This window comes from Dermacentor albipictus, chromosome 5 (assembly GCF_038994185.2).
Source record: "Dermacentor albipictus isolate Rhodes 1998 colony chromosome 5, USDA_Dalb.pri_finalv2, whole genome shotgun sequence".
In the NCBI taxonomy this organism is placed as follows: domain Eukaryota; kingdom Metazoa; phylum Arthropoda; class Arachnida; order Ixodida; family Ixodidae; genus Dermacentor; species Dermacentor albipictus.
The window spans coordinates 39,265,407-39,274,733 of NC_091825.1; the positions used below are offsets into that span (position 1 = coordinate 39,265,407).

The following is a 9,327-nucleotide window of genomic DNA, read 5'->3' on the forward strand; positions in this document are numbered from 1 at the left end:
ACGTTGTTAAGCTGAGGCGATGCAAGGATTTGCATATGCACGTTTGAACGCCAGTGTGTACCGCGAGTTCCACGGTGCAGGTTTTGCGTAACCTCAAGAGGTGGTGAAACGCTCCGTGCAGCCTCCTGAAGGCGATTTCTTCTAGCTGGGCAGCACACTATATCTCCCTTGCATCTTTCGCTGCCTGTCGTGCCGCCTTTGGCGGGCTTTCTTCTTCTAGGTTAGCAGCATCAATATGGACCAGTGTAGAGTATGGCATGGTGCCAAATGGTGCGGTGTGGTGTGGTACAACCATTTTAATGTTGTGGCTGGTATCATCTCCAATCAATCTGCTTTGACGGCCGTCATTCATGCGTGCATTGACTCTCAGTTACGGGAGAGCCAGAAATGTGTATTCATTTACTGTATAGCCATCTACTAAGTAACTGCGCTGTGAAACCTCAATTGTCTGAGAACACACACAAAAATATACATTGCGAGATGCAAAAAAAAAACTCCAGTGTACGATGCATCGAGTGCACATTAAGGAACTCCAGGTGGTTAACATATAATTGCGGCGTGCCTCATAGTCTTATCTTGGTTTTGGCTCACAAAATTCTTGAATATAATTCTGAATTTTTAACCTTTTCATGTCATGAGCTAGAAACACTTGCCAAATGCTACGGCACCTCGGACGTGAAAAAGGTGACTCATCGTTTGAAGAAAAAAGCCTCTTTAGGGTGTCTCAGTGCAAACCACTCACGCGTGCAAACGCACGGTCGGTGCGGTGCCAAAAGTGAGATTCTGTGTTGGACGTGACTGAAGCACCTCCATTATCTCACGCTTGTTTAAGTAGTTCTAACCTTTGAGAAGCCACCATTGGCGTGATCTTGTTCCGCAGCTGATGGTAGAACGTTTCTGCACTACTTTCTTCCGCCGTGAATTTTCCATATGGACTATGCGCTCGCCAAGAACACGCATGATCAAGCAGTTCGTAGACATCCGTGTTTCCCGAGCGTGAGTGCATTCGTAGACTGCCGCAGAGCCTCAAAAGATCAAATAGCTTCGTCGCTCGATGCTTTTCAGTCGCGGTGAATGCCACCACGGTGCTGCGTTCCTCGTTGCCCAACGCGTTCGAACACCTGTAAGTCTGTTTTTATACTTCTTGGCAAGCAATACAAAAAGAGGATGGACGTGGGGCTGCAACGTATCGGACAACAAGACTTTCATTCGAAGAAGTCCAGCAAACTCTGCCAGGTAAGTGTGGGATTAGTATGACGTTGTGGCACGAATACATTACGGGAAAAATTACGTTGGGCCGAATTCACACAGCCGTCAAACGCACCGTCCCATCAGTCGCTGTCACGGCACCACTGTTCATAATGAGAGAGAGTTTTATCGCCAATTTCTATTCAAAAATAGCACACAGCGCTCCTTGGTTTATACTCCTAAAGTAGCCGGTCTCCTATTTTTGTAAAAAAAAAAATGGGTGAGAAAAGATTATTTGTGACGAACGGCAGCACCCTTACGGGACGGGTCGTTGAACGGCTGTGTGCATCGGGCTTATCACTAGTGCAAAAATACATACTATGAAAGAACTGAGGTACGCTAGATCGGCGATGCCGGTATGCAAGAATAAGTTAAGGGCACAGTATGAACGCCAGCTACTGAATGTGAATCTCTTGCATTCTTTTTTTGTGGTGTGTCAATCTGTTGTCAGGAGCCAAGTGCACATAAAATCTGTGCGTGATGTTACTTCTTCCATATGAACTTGGAAAAGTTTGCACAATTCACGCGATGTCATCGTGAGCGCTGACATTAGATGTTTTTTGTGGTATAAACATAGTAAGCACCCAGCTTTTCAATGTGTTGATACTGTCTTGGTATGCTAAAACCACAACATATAGCAAGTGATATTTGTCTTATCTTACTGATAAAAAAAATGATTCACACAAAACTCTGTGTGTGGTACATTCTTTTGCGAAAGCTGCTCAATTTCTTAATGGGGGGCTTGGAATTTATTGGATATAATCTTTAGCGCAGGTCTGGGTAGAAACAGGGCCTAAGGCAGGATGGTAGACGTTCAAAGAGAAACACAAGCTCTGCATATATTCAAAAACTTGCCCAAAATATTTACGCAGTAAGCATAATTATATGTATTGTGAGCTGCTTATGAATAATTATTAGCGGACACTTTGTGGGCCTCAGCAGCGTCGTGTTTGGGATAGGGTGTCACTTACTTGTACAGCATCGTCTTTGAACAGGTGCATGGATGTAAGCTCGCCATCTCTCACTGCACATATGGGACAGTTTCTGTAAGCGAATATCTTTGCCCTAAAAGGATGGTTTTGCGGTGGGCCACTTTGAGCCTGCAGTGCTTCTAAAACACGGTGCCAGGAAGCTCACTCGCACAACTCTACCTTTTCTTTTTCATCTTGTATCGTAGAAACTAAGTAGGCAGAACCCAGTGATGGTAAAACTGTAGCAACAATGGACATTATTTTTTAATGTTTCTGTAAATAGCAAGAAAAGTAATGGCTCACCTATGACCAGGTACAGAAATTGAGAATGTGCACATGATGGGACAAAACGAAAAGGAAAATGAGCAAGTTAGATTGAAGAGATCCTTTCATAAAAGAAATGATAAACTATAATTTCGATCTTAGCTCAGACTTTTACTGAGTAGCATGTTTAACTAATCTCCCTGCATTTGCAGGTGGATATTAAAACAACTTTTCTCGTGTAGCTGTCACTTCACATGGCTTCTAAGAGTTGTGCCCCCAGGTTCCACTTCCTCCAAAAACGACGCCACTGCAAGGTAACTAGCCTTGTCTCATACAGATCGAGGTTAACTTGTATGCATCATGTTTTGAAGGATGGGTTGATTAAAATCGCAGCGTCTGAAAGTGTTGTCAACATTTGTATGAGTCAGTCCAGCTTCAGCAACCCTCATTTAGGAGTAACAGTATGTTTGACATTCATTTCTCTTTTACGGCGCATAAGGTGCGAATATTCACATTTAATGTTATTTTTAGGTTCGTGCATTTATTCTTGCAGTGCACCATTCGCACCGGGCTTTCAATGTGTTGAATTTGGAACTATCAGATTCTATTGTTCTTGATCACTGCCAGTCGCTGCTCAAGAAGCGACTGACGTCGCAGGCTGCAACTTGCCCGAGACATGATAGCTAGAGAACAGCCAGGGAAACAAGCACATATAGCTCTTAGTCAAACTATACCACTGGGCCTATGCTACTTTATTCCTATTATAAACTCAGTTATGCGCCATGCGATTTCAGCAGCTTATCCTGCATGCGTAGCTTTCGCCCCCAATAGTGCAAGCCTAACTGCTTGCCTGTCACTACTTAAGCCATGCGAAAAGCTTTCTTTTGCAGCCAACATGTAACTTGAGCCATCTTATACGAGAAAAAACAGAAGTGTTAGGTACAAATCAATAACGCTGCGCTATCAGGTGCATTTTGTGTGCTTTTGTAAAAGGCAATGTGTATCACTAGGCTTATCTCCACCTTTTTCAAGGGCTGTCTCTCTGAGCCTAGCTGCCAGCTCGTCACTGCTCAAGCCACGCGTGGCATCACAGGCTGCACCTGGCTCTAGGTGGGAGTGCAATAGTACTGCCAGAGAAATAAACATCAATGGTGGGTACACGAAGCACATTGCTCAGAATATGTCACTTTATGCCTGTTGTCTATTCATGCAAATTGTTTTGCGAGTTCATAAGCCTACCCTCCCTTCCATGTGCGACTGTCAGTACCCAATAGTGAGAGCCCAACTGTTTGGCAAGTCGCTACTGAAGCCACGCCAAACGTTTTCTCCTGCAGCCAGTGCATCTTACTAATACTCTGTCAAAACACTTACTTCGTATACGTCTGAAGTGTCTTGACGACTAAATGAGATTATGTACAATGGATCCTAAGACCTGCAAATGTATTACTGTAGCAGTTACACAGGATGCAGTGACCTGGAAGTAGTCTCCACCTATTTCGTTTTGCTGCCAAAGTCATTGGTAATTCCAGTGTAGAATCACAGCGCCTGGAAGTGTTGCCAACATTTGTATGAGTCAGTGCAACTTCATTGGCAATTTCAGTGTACAGATTGAGGGACAATGTTTGCGAGGCAGTATGCGGCACATGGTTGAAAGGTACTTTTAGGTTTCTATTGCGAAAACATTTTCTGTAGCGTTATACACCTAAATGTAATAACATGTCTTAAAAAAACAATCTCTATGCTACATTTTCATAACCAAATACTGACAATGCATTTGAGTGCAAAATACCACACCTTAAAAGGAAGCTGTCATTGGCGCATCAAAATATCACCACTCTGGAGGTAGAAAACAACAATCTCACAGCTGGTAGGCAGCGTAAATATGGCGGATGCTGGAGATCTAACTATTGTTTCATACAAGCATGACACTGTTTGCTTCATTGTGGTGCATAACTCCTGCAGGCATCCCCCACTACCGTAATCCTGAACAGGTCACCTGTTTATTAAAGTGTACTATGTGGGGTTCACCATGAAAGCATGACACAGTTATGAAGACATTAAGGTTCAAACTTTCTAGCCAGTCTCAAGGGTACAGTGTAGCTCTTCAGTGTACTCCCCAAGGAACTCCAGTGTACTCCAGTGTAGTCACCAGTAGAAAAGCGAGGGATCCAAGTTTGTCCATGAAATCCTTCCGGAAGCTATGGATCTGCTTAAGATAAAGTGTACCTAAGTTTAAAGGAGCTATGGAGATGTAATATATTATTTTACTTCTTTTTTGTATTTAGCAAGATGGATCATAACAACATAATCTCTATGATGTATTAGTGATGGATGAAATGCAATATGCCAAATGTTAAGATTTTGACACGTCAAGAGTGAGGTTGCTCGGTAGTGCCACTGTTCCCCTGACAAGCAACACATTGCCCTAAACCTTTACGTGCTACAGATGCTCCTGTGTTCGTGTTAGGTGGACTATCAAGACGTTGAAAACAGACAATTGCTTATGAGCACACTAGTCACCCATTCGATGCTTAAAAAGTAAGGATAAGCTCGACGCAATTATCAATGTCCGGGACGCTGCAGGTGTGAAAATCCATTGCATTGCCAGCGACTTGCCCCCATGCGATCGACTTTTGTGGAAACTGTAGAGAATTCATATAACTATTATGAAGCGACAGTGTCATGCGCTGTATCCAAACCATGCTTTAAGATGGTTCTACTCTTTTGCTGACGCACCCCACCTCCTGAATAATTTTAGAGGGCACCTTGAAAAGGGGCACAAGACGCACTGCATGCAGATGTAGGGACAAAAAAAGGTGAAATTACCAACAGAAGGAGTTTCTATCGAGATTAGTGAGCAACTGCGTGAGCTTGAAGAAGGCAGCGAGTGCTGCCTTGCTCCCAAATCGAAAAAAATCTTGCGCAAGTGCAGCGCTCTACGATAAAATTAAAGTAGGCCCGGCCTTCTCTCTTCTGAACCATGACAGTGTGGCTGGCTTGTTTGTCATGCACAAAAATAAAGTTGGGCAAGGACATGGTGAGAAATGTTTGGTTTTTGAGAAGATAAATGCATCGTTCATGCTAGTGACATGCAGAAAACGGAAGCAGGCTGAGAGACATTTGTGTGATCAAGGCGACCCATTTTTGGTGTGGTTATAGGAACTGTAAGTCGACGCGAGAAGTCAGACACCGAGTCGTATTTCCATGCGTTTTCAACTTCTTTTCATGAAGTCCTAGCCTGTACACATTATTCTTTCTCTACATCCTCCGACCCGAAGGAGTTGTGAGCAAACTCGAGTTAATAGATTTTCTGCGCTGGTCTCCACACGAACTTTTCATCTTGTCCTGACTCAAAAGGCCCGCACTACACCGTATTCACCGGGAATATATCTACTCCAGCAAGCGACCAAACGCATCTCGAAATGTCTGGTTTTTTGACGAGAACTAAGTCATCCACTTTTAGGTCACTGATGGCACCAGGTAGGTAGAGATGCAGTGGACGCAGCTCGAGGAGGTGCTCTTCTCTGTTGTGCCCATAGGCAGTCAGAAAGTTTATGACACTACCGCAACTTCTTCGTCAGATCGTCCGTCGTTGCTTGCACCACAGAGCTTCATACTACACGCTGTGTCTCCCTGGAGAAGCAATCAATGAACGTCCGACGAGAAAATTCGTCGAGTATATTGATGAAGGTTTTGTCAAGGGACAAGATTGATCAAGGTTCATGATTGATCACAGCTTCCACTTCAAGCAGTACTGTCTCAGTCTGTTCACTATTCAGGTAGATCTTTTCAACCACTTTGCGTCGAGTGGACTTGTATAAGCGGACCAAAATCTCCTACGACCGTCCAACACAGGGTGTTTCTGGCACAATGATTTCCCACTGGACTTAATGTTTGGCGAGGAAGGACGCAAAAGGCTTATAATATCACCTTAGTCTCTTAAATTCCCTGTCGCATTTCTGAAGGCCAATGTGATATCCATTCATAGTGTCAGCGGCACTCCTCTGCGACCTAGAAACCTTCGAAACGCTAGAGGTAGGCTTTCCCTGGAAGAGAGAATTTCAATTCTAGGTGCACTGCTAAGATGGGGGCGCATTTGAATGGCACATTCAATCCTTTGCAGGCAGTGACTGTCAGTCTTCGGTTATTATAGAGTGGTTGTTTAAAGTCTACTCCAACTACTTCAAATGATCCCGAAGAAACAGGCCTACTGAGCGTCAGGGGAGCCCACAACTTTCTGATATCAATTAGGATGTCAGCTTGACGTTGTGCCGGAAGACGAATACTTGACGGGCCATACATTGGCTCGAAATCCTGGTCAGGCCTATACATTTCACCTGGTTCACCAGGCCATGTTACCTTTAGCTGTTTTAAACATGTGGGTCCATTCCACCTGTTCCTGCTGTCATTCAAGCCTCTTGCAGATATTCACCGAGGTAATGAGCAGGATGGATTGTCATTGCTTAGAAAGTAATACCGCGCCTCCGGCATTATCTCTGGCATCTCCGGCAGGGGCATCTAATATCTCTGTCACTCTATTCTTGACAAATTGGCATAACTTACAGTGTAACCCACGGATCTAGCCTAATACAATCATGGAGTCCCACGATATCACACAGGGCCGAAACCTTAAATCCAGTTACCGGATACATTGAGTTAGCCTTGCTCCTACGACTGCTGCCATGAACTCTAGTCTCGGCAGTGTTAGAGCCTTTATCGGTGCTATTCGTGATTTGGCGGTTGCAAGTGCCGTGAATGTGCTGCCAGATACGTAGACTACTCTAAAATGAGCGTAAGCTGCATATGCTTTCAAGCAGGTGTCAGAAAAGATATGAAGTTAACCAGTCTCTATATCTGCCTCTAGGCCAGCTCTTACACACCGTGCTATCGTCACACAAGAGAGTTGGATTACGTCTGCACCCAAATATTTCCACTGGGTCTTTATCTCTTCAAATAGCACTTCATATCTTGGGCTCTTTAAGATCTAAAAGTGCAGAATCAGGAGCGTTGCTGTCACAGGGAATGGGAAAAGTATGCCAAGGTGATCGAATATTTGCAATTAAATTTAGTACAGAACGTTTCATACCGCCTTGGACTTCATTTTTTTAAAGGAGAATTTGCAGATAATTCACAGAGGTCGTTCGCTGTGTCACAGGGCATACCTAACACGGACGTTTTTTGCGCACCTTCTACTTCTACTTCATTGCGATGAGACATATTTTGTAATCTTTTGTCATTCGTTTTCCACTTATGGAGATACATGCTTGCGTCGCTGATGATGGCCATACACCTCTTGTAGATGTGTTAACTTTCTTCAGAAGTGTTGGCACTCACGATCATCGACATAAAAATCGTTCTTTAGGTTTGAGGCTAATGCAATGTGTTCACCCCGTTCGGTGTCTAAGTGATGATGGATTGTCGCCATTAGCGGAAACGGACAAGATGTTGACAGAAAGCGCACCCGACTCTACGATGCCATTGCTCTGGCTACCGGGGACCGTATCGAACCAAAGTAAGCGCAATGCATCTAGATCAGGCTCCCGCATATCGATTTACAAAACGCCTTTTCTGGGCTGAGGGTGACAGCTATGAGCGGCCAGCGAAAGTGTATCAAGACCTGCAATAGTTCTGGATTCAAATTGTCGCCTTCGGCCAGGTAGTCATTAAGGGGTGGGTGACCTTCTGCATGCGATTAGGCATAATTCTGAGCTTCGTAGCCAGTTATTCCTTGTTTATCACTTCCCTATGAGACACATAGTAGACAGCTCGTTCGTTAGGAATGCTTTAGGGACCTAACTACGCGTGTCATAGCAAAGGGTATTCTCTTATGGCCATGTCGTATCTCTGTAGCTGCCAGTCATGTAGGGAAATCAGTTAACTAGCTTACCTAGGCGAGTGAGAGCAGTATCGCGGTTATCTCCGAGTAAATGCTTGTACTCTTTTCTTCCAGGTAGCTCCACAGTATACATGCTATTAGAGTTGGTGATCGTCTCATGGAGTCGATCCAGAAACTTGTACGTGGTTGAGTAGTTTCGATCAGTGATACGTAGTGCGTCGAGTTCTCAAAACGACTGCAAAATGTGCGAGGCTTCTTTGTCGTCTCAAAGACACCGCTTGTATCACACAGATCATAAAGTCCATACCGCGTTCGGTGAATGCTTTTTGTATCTACTAAGTCCTTGGAGCCTCCATCCGACGGCTGAATTTATCGCCACGAATTCTTCCACATTTTCACTGCTTTGCATTTGCATTTGCAATCTTTTTGATTGCTGAATGTCTCCCCTTAGAGATTAGGCACTCTTAATACGAAATACAACGTCGCCGTGTTTCCGCCGGATTAGGTTGAGCAGAAATTACATGTTGCGGATGGCCTTCAGGTCACTCCAAAGCGGCGATCTGACAACCCCATTCGCCCAGCATGCCTGTGGGCTAATCGTTGTAGTCTGCTGCAGCACCATATTCTGCTTCAAGTTCGTTGTCCGGAATGTTTTATTCGATAGCATGCATTACGACTTGCAAGTTCGAGATTGCTGGAACTGAGGCGGTTGAGAATACGTGTGAGCTTGGCGATGTCGGCATTCAAGTAGTTCGGCAACGTTGGGGCCTCCTGCAGCAGCTTGCTGCTCTTGGCACATCGAGCTGCCCACTTGGTTTTAAGGCAGCCCATTTGTGAAACCCTTCAGCTGTCACTAAAAAGTCGTCCGGCTTCCACTGCTATGATCAGCGAATCGTTCGCGTGTTTCTCTATCCTCGCCATCTGCAACGTGAAATGCACAAGTAGAAGTTCGCTGGAGGGCTGGGTTTGTTCCCGGGTTTCGGCAGCACAGTATAAGAAAACTATAAG

At 44.6% G+C, this 9,327-nt stretch overlaps 1 long non-coding RNA gene across 1 annotated transcript; it reads left to right on the forward strand.

Annotated features, from left to right (window-relative positions):
* Positions 1-964: 964 nt before the first annotated feature.
* LOC139060421 (uncharacterized) lies at positions 965-3,627 on the forward strand. The gene is made up of 3 exons (XR_011514801.1): positions 965-1,236; positions 2,696-2,797; positions 3,516-3,627. It is a non-coding gene; the product is annotated as an uncharacterized lncRNA (long non-coding RNA).
* The last annotated feature ends 5,700 nt before the right edge of the window (positions 3,628-9,327 follow it).